Below are 15,857 nucleotides of genomic sequence, written 5' to 3' on the forward strand. Positions count from 1 at the left end.
TCGGAGAGGAGACATCATTATGTCACTGTGTCTCAGAGAACAGCAGTGATTTTTTGATGGGAACTGCTTGTTTGCTGTACATCTCTCCTGGGGAGTCAGGCAGAAGTCACAAAGCAGGAGCAAAAAAAAAAAAAAGTGTTGTTTTGTTGCTTTGACATTGGTTCTCTACCACGGTGAACGGTGGATGAAATACAGGACTGCTCAGACAGAGTGCTGCACTGAGAGCTGATCACCATTTCCAGACTGCAACGCATGGGCTCTAGGGAGTCCTCTGGCTTTGTTCTGTAGTGTGTGGAGGACATTGTATCACCACACTTTTTAGATTAGACCTGATTGGTTTTGGGCTCTGGATGGAAGAGAGGAAACAGCTTGAGGACCCCATGGGCCCCAACCCATAAGCCGACTTGGATCCTGCTGATACTTCTCCATGTGAAGACAGCTATTGGCTGTTGCCATTGACTTGTGCACATTCCTGCTCTGCATCTGGTTTCATGGCACATCAGCTGTCCCATCTTTCACCTTACTGAGTAACATCAACTTGTGTGGTCCCTTGGTCTAGTACGTTATAGTCACTTACATTAACTAAAGACCCCTGGAAACAAATGGGCTTGGACTCGTGGATCCTGCTTTTGTAGGTCAGAACCATTCTTGTTTTCCTGAGGACCTATTTAGGGAAATTTATCCAGCTTCCCTGTGTGTATTTCCCTGGGTATGTGAGTAGGAGAGCTGCTCAGGCTGCCGACAGTATATGCACCTGGCTCTGAACTGACCTGCAGAGAAAGTCATCATGGCTCAGAGGTACCTGGCGCTCTGCAAGCAGCCAAGCAGAAGCCAGAGCCACAGGCTTCCAGGTTGCTCTTTCAAGCCCTCACAGGGAAGAAAATTTTATATGTCAGTGTAAATGCTAGGCTGCAATTTGAGTGTTTAAGGATGCTAGAATGCCTAAGGGATTTGGTAGGTCCTTTGAGGTCAGATGGTAATTTGGAGGCATCTGTAAATGCCTGAAAACCTTTGTAATGTAAAGCTCTTCATCGTCCATGGCATGCGTTTCCCAAGCCCAATCTCTGCTTTCCTCCATGAATCTCTAGGACCCGGTCCACCCTTTCCCCAAAACTCCTGTGTTCCTCCACGTTTTCTGCTCCTTCCTTCCCTGGTGCTCCTTGCAAAGCACAACTGCTCTTGATCCAGCAGTGTGAGCCCTTCACCCCTCCTCTGAGGCCTCAACAAGCTGCATCAAGCTCAATGCCCCTCATCTCTATTCAGGGTCCTTCCTAAATCTATCTACCAGAGTTTGCCTAAAATTGCCTCTTTTCCAGTAGAGTCAATCTCTTTTGCTCCATCAACATGGTCAGCCCTAAACATCTGTTAATCAGAGGATATCACCTATATGGTCCTTGTTTGTGGAATACACACCCTGCTCCAGTCCTCTGACAACCAGCTGGTTCAAGGTCCAACCCAAAACTCATTTCTATCATCCTACAAGGGTTTGACAAAATATTAAGCTCAGTTTCCTCTCCGTCTGCCAAGTTCTCCATTCCTGGATGTTGTTCTCCCTGCCTCTTTCTCTCCTGCCCCTCACGTATGGTTTGTTATCTTTGACAATGAGGTTTTCAAAAACACTGTGAGGATAGCCTATGCTTACAACAACTTTGTAGTCATTCATGGTAATTTATTAGAGCCTTGACTATTGTAATTCTCTGTGGCACATGGTCTCTCTCATGAACATGATTTTCAAACATGTGAATCATTGCTAGACATCCGTTTTCCCAACTAGATCTTTGGCAAGAATTCTTTTTGCTCATAACCATGGACTCTCAGTTTGCATGGCTTTGACATGAGTATGGCCTAATTTGGCCTTGGTCCTTCTGTGTCAGGTGCCTTTGCACATGCACTCACACACACACATACACGTGTGTCACTGTACAGGATTAACTGGACTCTACCTCCATCTTTATCAGCCATCATCCTCTTTCTGAGTCATGGCTGAGGCAGATAAGCAGCTGGTTTTGCTATTGACTTAATAAGTAAACAGTAATTAATATTTTGCAATCATATAGCTCCTTGAATTGGATGATCTGAAAGCACTTAATTAACATTAATTAGTCATCATTACATAGCCCACATGAGGTAGATAAGGTTTTATTGTGCAGAAGGGGAAACTGAGGCAGAAAGGAATACCAGGATTAGGCAGGTTGAACTCCTGTCAGAAGGGTTTGCAGTGCCTTGGTGCTCCTCAAAACCTGCTGCAGCCCCATTTTAAAGACACCAAAGGCAAAGTTGGGGCTAAAATGTGGAGGGCAAAATTCTGCCCCCCAATGTTCAGGACAGAGCCCCACGGGGTTAACCGAGACCTCGATTCCTGTCAGGTCGTGCCTGTCCACTCCCTCGGCTCTTCCTACTTTTAGTGCTGTTTGATACTTTGCAAATCACTAAGAACCCAGTGCAACAGGTGAGGTAGACATCCAACAGAACCAAAACAGTGTGGTGGGTCTAGACCTTGGCTGGATCTGGCCTGATATCTTAGAGACATTTTTTCTCTTGCCCAGAGATAACATTTGCCAAACCATCCAAAAGACTTAGGAGTCAAAGTCCTTGCAAAAGTGCATAATGGCCAGCTGAAGGACCAGATACAGATCAAAGTATTTGGGTAAAGGAAGATGTGTCTAGACATTGCGTGGGATTTACAAACTCACAACAATGTCTCACATCTGGGGCTTGATTTAGTTGCCTAAATGTAGATGTTCAGGGCTCTTTGAGATGACCTGGATGTCCTTCCTGACCTCTGGCTGCTGTGTGGAAGGACAAGGCTCTCCTGAAGGTCCCATGTCAATTGGTTTAGGTACTTTAGGACACCTCAGAGACACCTAGTTTTGGATAACTGAATTGTGCCCCAGATGTCCAGCTTAATGGCCTATGTTGACAGTGCATGTCCAGCGCGTGTTTCACAACATCCAAGTCTGTTTCTTTAGGGACGTAACCCTATCTCAGACGCTGAGTAAGGTGATGTGAGCACCCTCTGTAAAGTCTTTGAAGTTCTCTGGGTGAGAAGTCTAAGCATTTTTTTGGATCCAGTTCCTATATTTACCTTCCACTTCTGGGCCCAAGTCATTTAGGAGTTTTGGAAAAGACCTCTATCTGCCTGATGATGCTACACCTGTGCACCAGGAACAGGGTCACTGCAGGACCTACTGTTCCCCTGCGAGCTCTCAGTCCCCGTCCCCCCATTATCATCCCTAAGGCTCATTGCATACTGGGTCTCCGCTCCAGTATCCTTTTCACTCCAGTGTTGGCTCTTTGGAAATGAGTATCACCAGGAGGATTTAACACCAACAAGCCAGACATTGGTCCTCCAAGATTGTCAGTCGTGGTCCTGGTTTCCTTTCATGCCACCTGATTTGACCTCATTACTTGCTTGTGTGTGTGTCTTGCCCAGTTAGAGGAGGTCTCCATGACAATGGTGAGAGAAGATCAGGCACAGCTGAGTGTCTCCACACTTTGTAGCTGAGTGCACACAGGATCTGGATGGATTTGCTTTCTTCTCCGTGAGCTCCTGTACCTCTTGGTGATCTCAGCCAGAGAGAAGCATATGCCAGGGAACCTACATGCTATGGGCATGCATTGTCTTCTTCTCCAAGTGTTAACCTTGCTCACCAGTGATTTACATTATTAACCCCCTCCAAGAGGGTTGAATTGACAGCTCTTTATCTTAATGGTCTCACTGTCAGTGTAAAATGCTGGACGTCAATGTGAACTGAGCTTGAATGTACAGCACTGGGTGGTCTGATACAACAGACCTGGGGAGCATCAAATGGGGGACCTACAAGATTTTATTCTGTGCCTAGCTGAAGAAGGGGTAATGCCCCTCTCCAATGCTCCCACCCCAAGGAGTGAAGGGACCTGAATGAACTGCTCTGCTTGGAGAGTGGTGACTGACCTGGGAGAGCCAAGCTGATGATGGTCCTTTGGATTAGGGTTGAACTGTTTGAAGACAAGCGAGAAACAGTAAGAGGAAAACAGTTCATCAGTGGAGCACTGCCCGTTGTGCATCCCAAAGAAGGGAAATATAGTGGGGATTATATCTTCATGTGTGCATTCAAAGGGTTTTTTTTAATCCAAGGCTGAACTTCAGGCTGGCTCTTCTTAATGGAGGGCTGGACTTTAAAGCCTTAACAAACTTCTTTTAATGCATGCATCTGGAGCAGTTCTCTGTGATTAAAAAACCCACCCAACTGATCAAAACCCAGGTCTTACTCAGTCCTCATGACTCATTACATCCCCTCCCCTTCCATTGGAGCAGAGGGATCCCAGGATAACCGGTTGGTGGGAGGCCCTGGTCTTGTTACGAAGTGGGGTTGAAACATGTTTTGCCTGAAGGTCTTCATGAGTATTTGCTGACAGCAGAAGACAGAGTGAGACTCATGGTTCTCTTGGGGCTCAGTAGCAAAGCCTGTCATGGTTGATATATGCTTGTTTCCCTGGATTCATTCCTTTTTGGAGCATCTCCTCCCTTCTGTCTCAGTCTTTTTGCCTCCTCCATTTCCCCTTGCCCAGTTCAAGGCTCTCAGCCCCTTGAGTCCTAAATTAGTGCCTATTCTCTTCTTCTTTGCCTTTCTGTGGAAACACCCCTTTATCTGCTGAGTCTCAACTCCCAGTTTAAGCTCTTGGTTTAAAATGCGTTTGTGCACAGCTTGCTGGTCCCTGTTCCTCTGCTGCTTCTCCTGAGTCCCTTATCAGTTGCACACATGCTCCTCCCCGGCCCCTGTTGCAAACACTGTGTCCCCGATGCCAGGTCTCTCTGTAGCCCTCCCATCTGCTTCCTGTCCCTTCCCATGTCCTCCACAGGCTGGTAGTCTCTGTCACCTGGTCCAGCCATCTCTTTGACCCACCACCTTCTTGTCTGTCTTGGTTTCTCTCTGGGGAAACATGAGGTGGTCTCTCCAAGAAAGGTTTTCCCTGGCATCACATCCCAAACTCCATCCCAATCCCCACCCCTTTCCTTTCCATCTTCTTGCCTTGTCTCCCTCTCTAAATCCCAGAGCTTCCCTCCACCTTCCCAGTCCTGTTGTCACTAGTGTTCATTTCACGGTGTACTTGCTCCTCCACCCCAATCTGGGTTTGTTATCTCTCAGATAATTCTCCTTCCTCCTAGACACCATCTCACAGAGAAGAGCATGGTCAGGGAAGGTTGTCAGTCCCTGTTTTTCATCCCTGGCATTCACTTTCTGCCATGGAGCCATCAGGAGCCACCAGCCCCAGGGAACAGATCCATTCCTCTGTGGGGATGGTGTGGTGAGTGGTCTTGTCCTCTCTAGGAGCTGCAGAAATTTTCAGAAAAGAGGTGGATGAATTTCAAAATTTCAGGGGAGTCTTGTCAGCAAAAATCTGCCAAGTCCCTGCTAAGGTCACCTGAGCTGCACCTGGATCCCACACTGGGTTGGATTTTCACCAGTGGGCAAAAGCACTTACCTACGTCTCTGCCTCCCAATCATATCTCAAGTCCCAGATCCATGACAAGATCACCAAGGTTTTTACAAGTATGATTTTAAGATGGGCAAAAGCCTTGATTTGTTACTAGCCTGCTTTTGGAAATGTTTGAAATTGTCTTGGCACGGAGAAGCGTGTATATATATGCTTGAGGCAAACAAACAAGGCAGAAAACCTTCAACCCCCAGCAGTGCCTGTTTGGCAATGCTATAGGCACGCCTGGGAGCAGAGCAACAGGCTGCGCTGGCAGCCGTGCCGATAAGGCACAGCAGAAGCGCTTGTGCAGGCAGATGTTTGGGCCTCACAGGCAAAAAAACCCCCGGCCCCTTTGCCCAAAAGTGCTTGCTCTGCAACAGGTCCCTCCGCTGCCCGTGCCAGCCAGGCTACCCCCCATGGCACGTGAGCACCCAGCGCATCCCACTCCCACCCTTGCGGTGCAGGCATAGCTCAGCTCCCACCGCCGTGGGCAGGACACCCGCCTCTCTCTGCTCTCCCCCTGACCGCTCAGGGCAGGGGGACCAGTAGCCCTGCAACCTGTGTGCCCGGGCAGTGGAGGAGAAGGGCAGCGTCTGGTGCGAGGCGTGTGCCGGGTGCGTGCGTGCCGGCGCTGGGCACCGGCTGTGCCTGGGGGAGTGCGTGGGGACGTGTTTGCGTGGCTGCATCCTCCTGACGTGGGCAGTCTGGCCGTGTCCCATGGCACACGTGTGGCGTGAAGGGGGAAGGGAGGATGAGTGGAAGATGACTGTAGGAGCCTGCAATGGAGGGGATAAGGATTAAAATCAGCTAGACCTGCTGGGTTGGTTGAAATTCTTGTTTTGGGCTTGGACGGGGTGTTAAAGCACATTTCTCATCCCCTTGTGGGATCAGAGAAGTGTCTCTCATCTCAGTGCGTGGCCCTGCAAATGCATCCTGTCCTTCACACAGGGGAACCGAGGGGTGTCTGTGCCCCGTGCTGGGGCAGTGCCTGTCCCCTGGCTCGGGAGGCTGCTCCATGCCCCGCAGCTCCGCAGTCAGCAAGAGATGACTTGCCCCCGGGCGCTGCCATTATGTAAGGGAGGGGAGGCAGATTTCCCAGTCATAAAGGTGTTGCACAATTAATTATTCTGGCTTGGCTCCGGATCCCTGGAGCTCAAGGATGCCACACAACATGACTAGTGTAGCACAGGCTCAGCCCAGCTGAGCCTCAGGCTAGCAAATCACTTCTGCTCGCGTCTCTCTCTTTCCACTGAAGTGTATGTTCCTTTTGGAGGGGGACATGACGGAGCATGCTCTGGAGTAGCAGCACCCGCGGTCAATGGGCAGCTAGAAAAATCTTCCAGCTCTTTGCACTGGTTTCTTCCCTTTCCCCCAAGAGACACCCCACTGCCGAGCCCACCAGCCCGCTTGCCCCAGGATAGCTACCACTGCGCTGGGGAAGTGCGAATCCCCGTGCCTGGGCTTCTCATTTGTATTTGTCTGGCTCAAGGCTAAAAGCCGTTTGGCTTGACATGCCTTTCTCCTGGAAATTAAAGACCTTCTATTTTTCTCCCCACAGTGGTATTTGTACCCTGTAATCAAGCTCTCCATCTTCTCCCTGAAAGGCTGAACATGCTGAACTCTCAGCTTCTCCCTGCAAAGGGTATTTGCTTTAGCCCTCCGGTGAATTTCCTGGTGCTGTCTTCACCGTCTTTAACTTTTTAACACCCTTCAAAAAAGCAAAAACACCTGAAACCCCACAGCCCTGCACTCACCAGGGCTGGGTGCAGAAACTCCTGTCTTCTTGATCTGCTGTCATGGGAGGTTCCCTTCCCCTCCTCTCCGCACTCTCTAGCAAGCCTCCAACTAGTGGATATCTACTACATAAGCAATGCTGGTGAGGAGGTCAGACATTGCAGGGACAACCTTTTCATTGCCATGGTCTTTCAAAAGCTGGTCCAGGTGACCAGACAAGTCACAGGACAGTGGGGCTCTGTCCTGTGGACAGTGGCTGTCCAGCTCTTGCAATTACATGCCGAAGGCATTGGCAGTCCTGATGGTGGACGAGGATGCAGAACCAGAACATCATTATCGTTGGAAATCCCAGCACTAAGAAGTGCATGTCATATCCACGCAGACTCCTGAGCAGGACTCTTTGAACTTTATTGCAGCTAAAGTTTGTAGCCAGTGAAACTCAGCTTTGGTACACACATAGCGTCTCTGCTTTCCTCTATCTTCTTTCCTGTGAAAGGGGGCAATAGCTGAAGTATAATCCCAGGCAGTGACCAGGGCTCTCACACATGCTAGGACAGAGCCCAAACATATCTTAAACCACCTATAGTGTTGCTCACAGGCCAATGGTGCAGAGCACAAGCAGGGGAGCTTACTGGGACCCAGGGCAACCAAGTTTTAGGGGCCAAATTCTCTACTGCTGAAAGCCGAAGACACCCCAGTTTACACACACGGAGGATTTAGCCAATATTTCTTGTTATATAAATTAACAATAACCTTAAGGTGTTGGTTTGGAGCACGTCCATTGAATGATGCATTGTCCCAGACCCAAGGATGGAAATTTGCCTGTTTACCAAGCGGCAAAAACAATAGTGATGAAAGACAGAGCAGCGACCTGAGTTCAACAGCTCCAGCAGCTGGAGGTAATAATGACAGATGTGATCATTTACCGTAGAGGTCCGTGAGCTGGTTTAGAGTTTCATGGGCCAGAGTCATCCTCAGGGCACTGCACATTCCAGAAACGTCTCCGAAGCACCTTACGGTAAATGGTAACAAGCAGAAAACGATCAGGGCTGGTGTCAGGGGAGCAGCGTTCCTCCCTGGCCTCTGATGAAACTCCATTTCAGTGAGCAAAAATTAATTCCTTTCTAGATATGGGGCCTCGGGAAGAGTTACTAGCAATTGGCCCTGGTTCCTGGGCTACTCCCAGCAGGGCTTGCTGTGGTCCAACTTGAAGAAACCCACCAGATTATTTAGCCTAATTGTACGTCTGCACCTCCCTCCTGGGACACCGCTGGTGTAAAGGCTTGGTGCCACCTCTAGGATATGGGTCTTCATCCCCCACTTGATGTCTTTCTGAAAGATATGTCGGATCTGAGGAGTACCTCGCCTCTCCAGCTTAGGCAACATGGGTTGTATGTGGGTGCACGCTGCCGCAGACCCCTTGTCTCTTGACTGAAGCTAGCAGAGAGTCTTGGCCCATTTCTGAAGGAGCCAGGATGGGCTGCTGCGGCCACTCCTGGGAACAATATGAGACACAGCAGCAAAGGGCTGTAGTCCCAGAAGCAGGTTCCACCACCATCAAGGCGATTCCCTCTGCTACAGATTTGCCCTCTTGCATGCCCCGGGTCTGGATCCTTGTGAGCTGCTCAGAGCCCATGGCCCTTGGCTGAAAACCCAGCAGTGTTTTCTGGCTCTCCGCATGAGCTGACTCTGGACAGCTTGTGCTTGGAGGCTTGCTGAGCTCAGCCACCACCCTTACACCTTGGTGCTGCGTCCATAGGGCATCAGAGATGCCCACTGGAAGAGCTGCAGGGTGCTCTGCTTCATGCTGCAAAGCTGCCTGTTCCAGTGGTGGGTGTGCGGGTGGCACAGCTCCTGCCTCTCGGGGATCTCAGAAGTGCTGGGATGGCAAACCCCACCTGAGGAAGACTGCTGCCTCTCCACCCCCTCACACACACCTTTGCTCTCCTAGAGGAGAAACAAGGCAAGAAGTTTCCTATATAGGTTAATAATAGCCTTGAGTTCAGATTTCCCGTAATTTCTTTGGCAGCAGCCGGGACCAAGTCTTTCTGGCACATCCCTTATGGAAACCTCTCACAAACAACTGACGTGTCTTATTCCTCCTCAGTGGTCCACACTGGGGTATCCCACCAGGTTTTCTCTGCCCCTCCACCCTTCCCTCGTCATTGCTGACGTGGCATGCCAGGTGGAGGGATGAATGAGTGGCGCGATGGCCATGCCAAGCCCCACTCCCTCCTTCCGCGCATCATCATTTCTCCCAGCTGAGTGTATTCATTGTGGGAGGCGTGGGAGAGCATGTGTGGAGCCAGGGCTGATGCCTCTTCATAAGGGTTTTTGCAAGGCTGAGTGGATGCCCCAGCTGGGTGCCTGCAATAGATATTCCCCAAGCCAAAAGCCGGATGAGTGTAAGTGATCTTATCTCGCCGTTCAGTAATAAGTATCCAATTTGCTGACTCCAGTTGCCCAACTCAGGTCTGATTCAGGTCTCCATGGGTTTCCTGCAGGATGTGGTGGCAGGAGGGGTGGGTGCGATGTCTGAGCGCAGGGAACGGGGGTGGACATCAAAGACCCATCACCTGCACCTCCCAGGTTTGATACCCCCAGCCTGGAGCTGAAGAATGGGTACATCGGCGGTGTATAGGCTAACAGGCAAAGCAGGAGGGATGCTGCCTGTCCCCAGAGGATGGAGAGCTCCGGCATGGGAAGCCCCAGCCACACACAACAGATTTTCCTTCACAGATTTTGCTGGGAAATGGTTTCCCAAACAGTGTGTGTGGCAAGATACCTTGCTACAGGGTGGGCATTTTGGTACCTTGGCAGCATTGCCCTGCTCCTACCACCCCACAAAACACATGGTGTAACAAAACGCCTGTGATGGGGAGACCCAGGGCTGCTGCCAGCCTGGGGAGGGGTAACCTCTCCTCCTCTCTGTATTTTTTGAGCTCCCTGGCCCACTGCTGCTCTTGTCACCTTCCCATTGCTCCTTCTTCTCCAGTCTGGAAGTTAACAGGAGCTGTGGTGGGGATGGAACTCCACTACTGGGATTTGCCAGGAGGGTTGGAGCTGGGAGATGTGGGGCTGCAAGGATGATGGGATCCATCCCCTCTGCATCCCAGAGGGGAGAGAGATGCAAGGAGTCTTTGTGTGTGGAGGGAGAGAACCCCTTGTTTGTCCCTTTTGTACACTCCATGCTTGCCCCCACACGGTGCTGCTTTCAGGTCTCATCTTGTCCTCACCAGGTGCTGGCAGCCTGCAGGGCTGGGGGTTTCCTCGCCTCAGGGAAAAGAGGTTTCTGACCCTGAGGAAGAGATGATTGGAGTTGGAAGTTGATGCCCGTGCTGGCTACAAATGCACTGGTGACTCACAGAAAGCTGCTCCCGTCTGCTGGTTTCCGATCCCCGGACCCCCGTCCTGTGCCAGGGCAGGCAGCTCCTGTGGCTTCTGGGCTGGCTGTTCTCAACACCCGGCCTTGCCCTCAGATGTACGGGGTACGGGGAGATCAGGGAGGTCTGAGTTGGGCTGCCTGTCTGGGGAGGGATTGCCCTGCCATGTCCTCCCCTCTGCTTCCACAAATCACTTTGATTTGACAGTGGGTTTCTCAAGACAAAACCCATCCATGCCTTGGGTCATGAAGCAAACTAGGACTTGGATTTCCTGTGTCCACACACGGCAATTAAAGGATGTATTCCTGGGCACAGGATTAGCCCCATTTCAGTGCTCCTAGTTTAGGACTGAAGTTCTGAATATGTCCTACATCCTATTTTGGCATCTGCTTTTGCTAACTTTATTTAGGGTTTTCAGTGTGTAAATCCCTGCAGGATAAATAATAAAAATAGAGGCCAGGACATTTTCTAAGGAAATGTTGGCTTTTTACCCTTGGGATATTCCAGGTCAGCTATAGGGTCAGTCAACCAATGTAACTCGAAGGGGACGGAGGGGAAGACAATGGCTCTCATCACAACAGCATTCAAGTTCCTTGCTTTTCACCACCCATGAGATGAAGCCTTCATTGAAGCCTCCAGATCCGGTTTAAAAGCTATCACCCCAAACCACCTCATGTCCCATGTCTCCTGATGTCTGTGCAGGAGCTGTCAGGTAACAGGACATTCTCTTTGGGAGAGGGACTCTCCTGGTGAATTGGGAAGTGGGTGCTTATGCCTCTTCAGACTTTGGGTGTTGCATCCACTGCACAGCCCAGCCTTTCTGTTTACAGCCCTGTTATCTCCACAGCCGCGGGCGCTTGTCTCAAGTGGCTTGTCCATGCCAAATCCCTGTTGCATTATGGAATCTCAGAAATGCCCATTACAATGCAGTTCCTTAATGCCTGTTTGCTTAAGGATGATGTTTAATACTTAAACTACCCAGGGGAAAAAAAAAATAGGCCAGTATGGAAATTCCCCTAGAATTCAGGGTGATTTAAAATCAGCTGAAGGAATGAATGTCCCAAAGAGGACAGCAGACTCTGTTCTCACTTGCAGCAAGTGTAGGCAAGCTCACTTTGCATTTGCAGAGGTGGATTTAGGGAGCGTCCTGGTGAACTGGTAGTTAAAGTCCTTCGACAGCCCTGAAACCATAAGAGCCAGAGAGTGTAGTTTGCTCCCAAGGTGCTTGTACAGTTCAGGAGCCCGATTCTCTTCTCTGAGGCTGCAGGTTAGCAGGAATTCCCCCTTGCAGAGAACATATGAGGGCAAGCAAGACTTGGGGGTGTAGAATTGGGTCAGGGAACAGAGTTAAAAGAGTTAACTACTTCAGGGAACTCCATGCCTCCTTTCAGATTTAACCCTTGCATCTCCTGGGAAAGTAAAACATCTTCCTGGAAACGGAAAATATCTATAGTACATCCACGCTTTTATGTTTTCTACTCTCCAGCCTAAAATTATCCATGGCTGGTTCATCCCTAGTTGCACTTGTGCCAACACAAACACTTCTTTTGCTTCCTGATGTACTTACTGACACTGGTATGTCCCAACTTGGCCTTGGGTTCGCTGCATTACCTCATTTGAGCACTTCCATCCCATACTGGAATGGAGGGTCTCCATTGTTGTCCTTCTGGTACTTCTTTGCACCTCTTCCACTTTCAGTTTGTCTTTCTTGAGCATGGGTGACCTGAAATACATCTGGTATTGCAGAGAGCCCCTGCTGTGAACTGTGGAACAGTATTAAGACTTCCCTGTTCCTAATGCAAATACCTCACCCCATCTATAGTACAAACACCTTTACTTTTTGCAGGTCTGCACGTCCTTAGAGACTGGGTGGGCTACACGGGCTACGTGTAGCTGTCTCCATCTGGGCTAGATGTTTTAGCCTTCCTTTATAGTCGACGAAGAGAAATAGATGCTTCTAAAGTGATCACATGGAGTAGACATCTAAAATGACATCCAGGTGTATTGTGCTCTTAAAGTGACCATTTTTGTGCCCAGGGACATCTGTGCTGGGACTACCTGTGGTTAGGTTAGAGAGCAGTCATACTCTCCATTCCTGGACACGTCCTCATCTGGTAGGGAAAGTTCTTGTCGTTGCTCCTGACTCACACTATGGGTTGGTGGAGTTTCACCCCATTTCTATGTCTTCTGCCTTCAGGGCCTTTGATCTCTCCTGCTGTGGTGCTCAGCAGCAGCAGTGTCTCCAAGTCAGGACTGGCTCTGCAGCTCTCAGAAGAGCGACTGTCTACACAGAGCAGTTTATGGCAGTATCTCCTGCCAAAACCCTATTTCAGGAGAACTGTCTGTAATAGCTTTCCTTTCAGATGTGTTATTAAAAAGCTTTCTTCTGGAGCAATTGATGCTTTTCCAGTGTACAGTAGTTATTCTGGTATGCAACTGCTTATACTGGAAAATGGCTTCTCTACAGGAACGGCATGTGATGAACAATGTTTATTCCTGTAAATTGGGACCAGCTTTGGGATGAGGAGGAAATCAGACATGACAAGGAACCGCCAGTGGGAACAGGCTGTGGGCCATGCTCCAATATAACTCTGGGGGATCCATCCATATGAGACACTTCTGAATGATATGAGGTACAGACTCAGCTCAGGGTCACCCTTTCCTCCACTTGGTCCTAAGCAGTGGACTTCATGAAGGGCTGTTTGCAGGGATTTTAAATATTATTCCCATTCCTATATTGTAATTCAAGTCCAAAACAAGTTTGCCAACTTCCAGGCCTCTCTTAGGTGGCCAAGGAATGTAAATTAGGATTGCAGTGTCACCTTAAGTTTCTCCAAACACAGAAGCCATCAACAACCCTCAGCTGTGTAGACTACCACTGTTCCCTGCAGGAATTTCTCCATTTTTCTAACTCAAAGCGGAGGGCTAAGCAGACCCAGACATGAAATGAACACCTGGCTCTGCAAATCTGGAGAGCCAAGGCAGGATGTTGAAATCACTGCACTCAACCCTTTAGCTAGAATGGTTTAGAAAGCTTATAAACTTCCTACCCACTCACTTCCTACCCTGCCTTGCTAGGCAAGCTATGATTTTTATTTTTAATGAAATCTTCTGAACATGTCACCATACTGCTCTGTCAAGTACATCATGGGAAGGGGATGGTCAGAGGTATCTTCCAAAGGGAAATTTCACAAGGATGAATCCTGTCATGCTTTGATCCAGTGACCTCTCTTGGCATAACGGCTTTTGCACCAGGTGACCCAGCCAACAGTGCAATGAATGACTCATTACAGATTTGTGTGATTCACGCTTTTCTTCTTATTGGATTGCACCATCCATCCTGGGATGGGTGATCAATTTGGCTTGGACAAGATGTGGAACCCATCAGTCCGTGTTTATCCATTCAGCCGCTTAAGAAAAAGTCTGGGTACTTTGTTAACCTTCTTTTTTAGTAGGAAAAATTACACTGCTGGAGGCTGATTCAGCACACTGCAGAAGCCAAGGAATTTATGAGCCCGAGTTTATTTTGTGTCACTAGAGCCGGTAGGAAAACAGCTGAAGGGGAGCAGCCAAGGATTGGTTCTTCCTTTAAAATTTCACCTGTGTCTTTCCCCTGGAGTGGAGTGACGAGGGAGGGAGCCAAGCGGCAAGGCTGAAATGCAAACAGCAAACTTGGAACCTGGGTGTTAGTTTTGGATCTTGTCTAGAAATAACAGCGAGCACAGCGAGTTTCTTGTGGCATGTTGCACGGTTCTGCAGGAGAGAAAGGAAAAGAATAAGAAAGTGACAAACATTACAGACAAGTGCTCTGTTGGACCGGGGTCAGAGGTTATGGGTTCAAATCTTCATTTATTCCTAGGTACTGCCATATTTGTTGGTCCCGGAAGATATTGGAAGAAGAGATTGGGATTTATGGAAGAAGCACAACAGAACAATGTTGTCTCTGATTTCTCTGCTGAGCTGAGCTTCCTTTTCTCTTTGAGTTTCCTCTGGGCAACCAGCAGTTTCCATAAATTAAAGTGTTATTACATTGCCCCCCACAGTGCCTTGATTTTTTGATGCTGTACAGATTGATAGGCACTTTGACACCTGATGTTTGAATCACACTGTGATTGACAACAGAAGTCGCTTGCTCGGGCTTCAATAGCTTTGGCACTACCACCAGGAGGTCAGGCATGAGTTTTTGTGACAGAGTTTTGGAAATCTCCTTTCTTCGAGCCTTCGTGGTGTGAAAATGCATCTTTGAATGTCCATGCAAGGCAACGCTAAAGGCATGGACATCTTGCTGTGTCCAGCCAACACTAAGACAGCCCAGCAGCTCTGAGGGGCTACCTTATTAGGCTTACTGCTACCTCCTTCCTTGTTTACTTCTACTGACCCATGGACTTCTAGCCACCAGGGTGGGTACCAGTACCCTGTGTGCCAGTTACAGCAGGAGATAGGCTTTGGAAACCTATTGCTGCTGACGGACATCTTTAACTGTTTTGTGCTTAGACCATGTGTCCCTGGAGTCCAGCTGAATGGTGTGGCAGGGCAATACCTGCCTTAGCTGAGAAGCTCCAGCACTGGGACCTTTCAGCCCTGACCCACACTTTGATTAGTTATTGCTTCTGAAAAGATCTTCCGCTTCTTCTAGCACTGCATCACTGTCCCTTCCCCAAGTTCCTTGCTAGATAATAACATGGCTGCCTGTTGGGAAAGCAATTGCATAAGTCCCTATTGCTCATTTTAAGTTATTTGATCTTGGGCTGCAGTGATTCACCCTCACAACGCCCCGAGAAGGGAATCCGATATCACTCTCTCCAATTTACTGATGGAGAAGCTGAGGTGTGGAAAGGTGAAGGATTTGCTCAGGGTCAGGCAGTGAGTCAGTCACAGAGCCGGTGTCGGAGCGCCCACCCCACCCCGGCTCCTCAGGCTTGCGTCTGTCTAGACTTTTCCAAGCACCAGCTTTGATGCTGGTGTTACCACCATCTTCTACCATCAGCCTGGGAGCCTAGACATCTCCCCTCCCTTCACCAGTCATGAGGAAACGTCTGTATCCTCAACTCATAGCCAGAGGGGCTCAGATGCTGCAGAGAGGAGAAATGTGTCTACTTACCTGGAGAACATCACACCTCCCTGTGCCTCTTGCTCCTTACCTGTCTCTCTCTGGTCTTATGGCCCTGTCCCTATCACCAGGGAAGGGACAAGATCCAAGACCCAGTCTAAATAAATCTCAATAAACCTACACCACAGAACACAGCGTCTGCACACTGGTGGTTCAACAAATGACAAAAG

At 49.2% G+C, this 15,857-nt stretch overlaps 1 long non-coding RNA gene across 2 annotated transcripts in view; it reads left to right on the forward strand.

Moving 5' to 3' along the window:
- Positions 1-14,751, forward strand: part of LOC142075750 (uncharacterized) — a 37,646-nt gene extending 22,895 nt beyond the window's left edge. The window contains exon 3 of one of the 2 annotated variants that reach the window (XR_012671007.1): positions 14,437-14,751. This is a non-coding gene — a long non-coding RNA (uncharacterized LOC142075750). Of the gene's footprint in view, positions 1-5,149; positions 5,946-14,436 lie in introns of those variants that run through there. The other variant, XR_012671008.1, reaches the window with a different exon arrangement.
- The last annotated feature ends 1,106 nt before the right edge of the window (positions 14,752-15,857 follow it).

Source organism: Calonectris borealis, chromosome Z, assembly GCF_964195595.1.
Source record: "Calonectris borealis chromosome Z, bCalBor7.hap1.2, whole genome shotgun sequence".
NCBI classification, from domain to species: Eukaryota; Metazoa; Chordata; class Aves; order Procellariiformes; family Procellariidae; genus Calonectris; species Calonectris borealis.